Raw genomic sequence first — 6,000 nt, 5'->3', positions numbered from 1 at the left:
ATGTTTCCCTGTCCTGGTTTCTTCAAACCTCAGCTCCCAGTTTAAAGTCTGAGGCCAGTGCACCTGATTGGCTGAGCCCATGTCATATAACCTATGGCATAGGACACCCCGGCAGCCAGGGAGACTGGGAGAGCAAAGGCCAGGCTTCCAACTTCCAAAGAGAGATGAGGGTTCTGGCTTCCCATGCCCCATGACTGATACAGACAAGAATTCCCAAAATGTAGAAAGGGACTTCAGATACCAAATGGCAAAAGAAGTGACAATGCCTTCTATGTAAATTCTTATTTAACCCTCATAGTAATTCAGTGAAATAGGCCTGATCATGACGCCCATCTTATAGCCAAGAAAACTGAAGCTAATAGCTGTTCTGTCTCACACAGTGTAACAGTTCTAACCAGGATTGCAACACAGGCAGTCTGTCAAGAGTCCACACATTTTCCGTGACATCTCCCAAAGCCGCCGTACTGCTCAACTCCAGTGGGAGGGTCCACTCACATTGAATGCTGAAGCTGTGCAACCCAGTAGCCCCAATCCATCTCCCAGCCCCAGAAGCATGAAAGTTTTTGTCCATTGAGCTGACATTATGAGGTCAATACACCTTAAAATTCAAGCAGGAAGTGTGTGTCATTTGAGGAAGTGTGTTACAGACCCAAACAGTAGCCATATTCAAAGCCTTCCCTGGCCCAGGCTTGATGAATGGGGTCAGGAGCCTACCAATAAACAAAAGAATTCAGTACATTATTTTCCTATTATCTTTTCACTGTGTGAGAGATAATCCCAAAACTTAGTGGCTGAGTACAGCAACCACTTTTATATTGCACAATTTTGTGGGTCAGCAAATCAGGCAGGGCTTAGCTGGGTGATTCTTCTGTTCTACATGGTGTTGATGGAGATCACTCAGGAGTATTCAGCTAGCCAGTGGGTTAGCCCGGAGGGTCCACTCCCATGTCTGGTACCTTGCTAGGGATGGCTGGAAGGCTGGGCTCTGCTAGGGTCCCCCAAATGTGGCTCCAACATGTGGCTTCTCTAGCATGGTGGCAATTACAATCCCATCCTGTTTCAAATGATGAGCACAGAAAGATGTCACTTCTCAATGGTGAACTGTCAAAAACTTTGCAGTCATGTTTTAAAACCACCACACCCATCTAGAGAGATGTTATCTGTTACCTAGCCTGTCCTGTCCCTGTAAGCAGAGAGGAGAAAGAAGTTTCTTATCTCTGCATCAACAAAGAGGAAAAATGAAATCAGAAAACACATTACTCTGTGACCTGCTTTGACCCCAGGCAGCAAGGGCTTCTTTGGCCACACACTGCAGACAGGACAGATAGCAGACAACAGGTCATAGCACCAGACGATTGCTATAACTGGCTGTCTTCTTTCTGCGCCATCACAGTCCCTGACATTTTGACTTTGAGTGACCCAGTCACCCTTCCTTCCATCCCTGCTTAGCCCAAACCTCTCGCCGTCGGTCTCCAGGCTGAACAAACTATCTTACTTGGGGACAATGGAAGCTTTTGTAGTCTTTTCCTTCCTCGTGTGGGCCACTGTCTGTACGAGAATCCAGATTACCCTTGGGGGCCATGCTAGTGATTACCTCTGAGAATCTCTTCATACCAGCCTCTCCTGGAAGTGAATCAGGGCTGCACAAAGGGAAGAATGTTATCACGGTAAACCAGGACGAGCCTGGCTTGGCTCGGTTGCAGAAAACACACTTCACTCATGCAGAACACGCCAAATTGAAAAGATCGTGGGTTAATCAAATCCTTTTCTCCTCTGTTTTTATCAAACTCAAGAGGGGCTGGCCTATTAATTAGAAACGCTTTTTCATGTAAAACACGGGCACTTTGGAGATAAGGAGGGAAGACCCTTGATTCTACAGTCACAATGATGTTTCAGTTATTTCATTACAAGGCGCCACATTCATTGCTGGCCCCATGGACGCAGCGCAGACCTCCCATCACTCTCGTGGAAAAACTCCCTGAGATTCAGAAAGTTTCTCTGGCAGTAGACAAGGGCAAGAGAGTTTCTTTTACTACAGACCAGATGCATTGAAGATCTCACATTTCTATCCAATGCGAACAGAAAAACTTAGCAGGCTTTTATTCTGTGTTGTCTGATTACAGCAGCCACCGGCCTTGTGTGGCTATTTAAATTTAAATTAATTTAAATGAAAAATTCAGTTTCTCAGTCCCACTAGCTGCATTTTAAGAGTCCAGTAGCAATGTTGTAGCTTGTGGCTTCTATACTGGACAACGCAAATATAGAATGTTTCCATCATTCCAGAAAATTCTATGGAACTTCTCACATCAAGCTCACAACACCTCTTATTTGTTATTTGAGAAAACTGAGAACAGAAAATCAGAATGGCTTAATATGACGCATCTCTTCTACTGGAAAAAGAGGGGAAAACCTCTACTACGTTTCTGCAGCAACACTTCTTGGTGTGCTCTGCCTGGTGTCCACTTCCCTTCTTTTGGAAAAAGCACCTGATTTAGTCACCCTTCTCCTACTCTCTGTCCACATGGTTCAGGCAGGGCTAACCCTACTGCCTGGCCCGGGGGCGGGCCCAAGACCTACTCCTGGCCAATCAGCCACCTCCTTTCCCTTGGCCATGGTGATTGAGTCAGTGAAGTTTCAATAGGAGTGAGCCCTGGGACTTTTGCTGGGAGGAGTCAGGCCCTCTTCCTGTTGGGGTTGCCAAGGTGGTAGGATAAGTCGGGAACTGCTGGGGCCTTTGCACCTTATCCTGGAGAGAGTTGGCCTGTGAATGCCTCCATCACAGAAGAAAGGGTGGGGAGCAGAGAGGGTGGGGAGTGGGGAAGAAAGAGTCTTGGTGACACTGTAGGCCTCTTGGCTGTAGTTGTGTTTGATGACAGATCTACCCCCTGAACTTCCCAGTCACATAAGCCAATAAATATCTTCATGCTTAGGCTAGTTTAAATTGGGTTTTTGTCATGTACAACCAAAAGAATTCTGACTTTGTTCCAAGAATGATGATCCATTTACACACAAAAAAAAATTAAAAGGATGCGATTTTTTTCTCTTCCTACATATTTTTATTCTCAAGCCATTATTAAGATGCACTTCATGGGATAGGAGGTTATCAGTTCCATATGGGTCTCACTGGCTGCCCATAATTCGACCAAGGAATTGTCTTGGAGCCAGTCCCATAGGCTGAAGCTCCACCAACCAGCTTCTCTCTTTCTTGAGAATTTGGATAAAGTTGAAACGAAGACTGAGTTGGCAGAGTCAATCAAGTCAATAGGAGCATTAGACTGAGAGACCATGAACTTCGACTGCTGAGAACCCTGAAGTTGCTCTGCTCTCACCCTTCGTAAGGTCTGTGTCCTTTTAATAAACCACCTTGAATTTGAGCTAGTTCAAGTAGCTATCTATTCCTCACAACCAAATATGACTGGTTCAGAGAATGTCAAAAACTTGAAAAGTGTTTTATTTTGATCAAACAATTCTACCTCTAGGAATTTACTTCCAAAAAATAATCAAAGCATAAGTTCAAAGATTTAGCTATAAGCATATTTAATATAGTGCTCTTTATCCTAGTAAGAAGTTGGGAGAACTTATATATAATACTAGAGGCTCTCTTAAATACATCCTGAGACACAAAGTCACTCAGTAAATGCTTGCTGAGTGAATGAATGAAATACACAATAATCATACAATTATATTGGAGAAATATATTTATTAACATGGAATATAATTGTGATGTGTTAAATTAAAAAAAGATTAAGAAATGGCATACTCTGTACAATCTCATTAAAAAAGAGATTCATCATACACTTGCATATGCATAGAAGAAGATTTGGAAGCTGGGCCAGGTGGCTCATGCCTGTAATCCCAGCACTTTGGGAGACTGGAGCAGGAGGATCACTTGAGCCCAGGAGTTCAAGAGCAGCCTGGGCAGCATAGCAGGACCCCGTCTCTGAAAAAAAACTAGCAGGGCATAGTGGTACACACCTGTAGTTGCTGCTGTTCAGGAGGCTGAGGTGGGAGGATCACTTGAGCCTGAGAGGTTCAGTGAGCCATGATTGCACCACTGCATTCCAGTCTGGGTGACAGAGCAATATTCAGTCTCAAAAAAAAAAAAAAAATTTAAAGAATCATTAGCACCAAGGTGTAAATGGTAATAGCGCCTGAGTAGGTAGAACTATAGTTTATGTGTGTGTGTTTCAAACATTTTCTTCTTTCTGCTTGTTTGGTTAGTTTTCATGTTGATTTCTGGTAATGAACATTGCTCTTATGATAAGGGAGCACCAGCTTCCTCCTCCCGTGTATAAAATGGTCAAATGGTGTGTTTACATTAAAACAGTATTATACCTCCAAAGGGGCCGGGTGCAGAGGCACATGCCTGTAATTCCAGCACTTTGAGACGCCAAGCTGGGCAGATCACTTGAGGTCAGGAGTTTGAGACCAACCTGGGCAACATAGCAAAACCCCATCTCTACTAAAAATACAAAAATTAACCAAGCTTGGTGGTGCCCGCCTGTAATCCCAGCTACTCAGGAGGCTGAGGGGGGAGAATCGCTTGAACCCAGGAGGTGGAGGTTGCAGTGAGCCGAGACAGTACCAGTGCACTCCAGCCTGGGCGACAGAGTGAGCCTCAATCTAAAAAAAAAAAAAAAAGAAAGAAAACAAAAACCCTCCAAAGGAACTTAAGTTCTGGGACTACCATGCAAGACTTTTCAGTTAATCTTGATAATTACAGACTGAACAACACTTTCAGAAAGAGGGTCTCCATCCACCTCCCTCCCATTCCCCACTCCTCCCTTCACCACATCATGTGATTCAGGAGGAAGACTGGTTAAGAGCAGACATTTTGGAATTCAAATCCCTGCTTTGCCACTTCCTAGGTTTGTAATTTGGGGTAAGTTGCAGGATCTACTTAGGCCTCAGTTTCTCCACCTGGAAAATGGGGGTAATAAGTGTATATGCCACAGAGAGTGGCCAGAGGCTCCAACGAGCTGATGCAGCTGAAAGGCCTAGCACAGTGCCTGGCATGTAGCCAGGGCTCCCCAAGCAATATTATTGCCACTGACAGGGGGACGTAGTGGGATGATGGGAAACAAGAGAATTCCTATAGGACCCAGCATTTCTACTCCTGGGTACATCCCAAAAGAATTTAAAACAGGGACTCAAGTAGATGTTGCCATTCTGATCATTTCTGAGTATACAATTCAGTGGCCTTAAGTACATTTGCTTAGTTTGGTTAGTTTTCATGTTGATTTCTGGTAACGAACATTGCTCTGGTAATGAACATTGTATAATCAGAAATGGTCACAATGGCAACATCTGCTGGAGTCAGTGTTGCGCAACCATCACCACTATCTCTTTCCAACACTTTTTCATCATACCCACTAAGCAATGCCAATATTGTTCACGGCAGCACTGCTGGCAGCAGGTCTTCATCCTCATGGTCTTCACGATGAGTGGGTGGAGGAAAAGGAGGAAGTGGAGGGGTTGGTCTTGCTGTCTCAGGGGTGGCAGAAGTGGAAGAAAAAGGTGGAAATGACCCAAGTGTCCAGCAACAGATGAATGAATAAGCAAAATGTGGCCCATCCGTACAGTGACATATTATTTAGCCATGAAAAAGAATAAAGCCCTGGCCGGGCACGGTGGCTCACGCTTGTAATCCCAGCACTTTGGGAGGCTGAGGCGGGTGGATCACGAGGTCAGGAGATCGAGACCACGGTGAAACCCTGTCTCTACTAAAAATACAAAAAAATTAGCTGGGCATGGTGGCAGGCGCCTGTAGTCCCAGCTACTCGGGAGGCTGAGGCAGGAGAATGGTGTAAACCCAGGAGGCGGAGCTTGCAGTGAGCCGAGATTGCGCCACTGCACTCCAGCCTGGGCGGCAGAGTGAGACTCCGTCTCAAAAAAAAAAAAGAATAAAGCCCTGATACTGCTAAAGTGTGGATTACAAACCTGTTAAAGTGTGGATTAACCATGAAAACATTGTGCTAAGGGGGACACACAGACAAAAAA

This window comes from Hylobates moloch, unplaced genomic scaffold (genome assembly GCF_009828535.3).
Source record: "Hylobates moloch isolate HMO894 unplaced genomic scaffold, HMol_V3 SCAFFOLD_12, whole genome shotgun sequence".
Lineage (NCBI taxonomy): Eukaryota > Metazoa > Chordata > Mammalia > Primates > Hylobatidae > Hylobates > Hylobates moloch.
The sequence above is the reverse complement of the archived record's forward strand: the minus strand, read 5'-3'. Positions refer to the sequence as shown.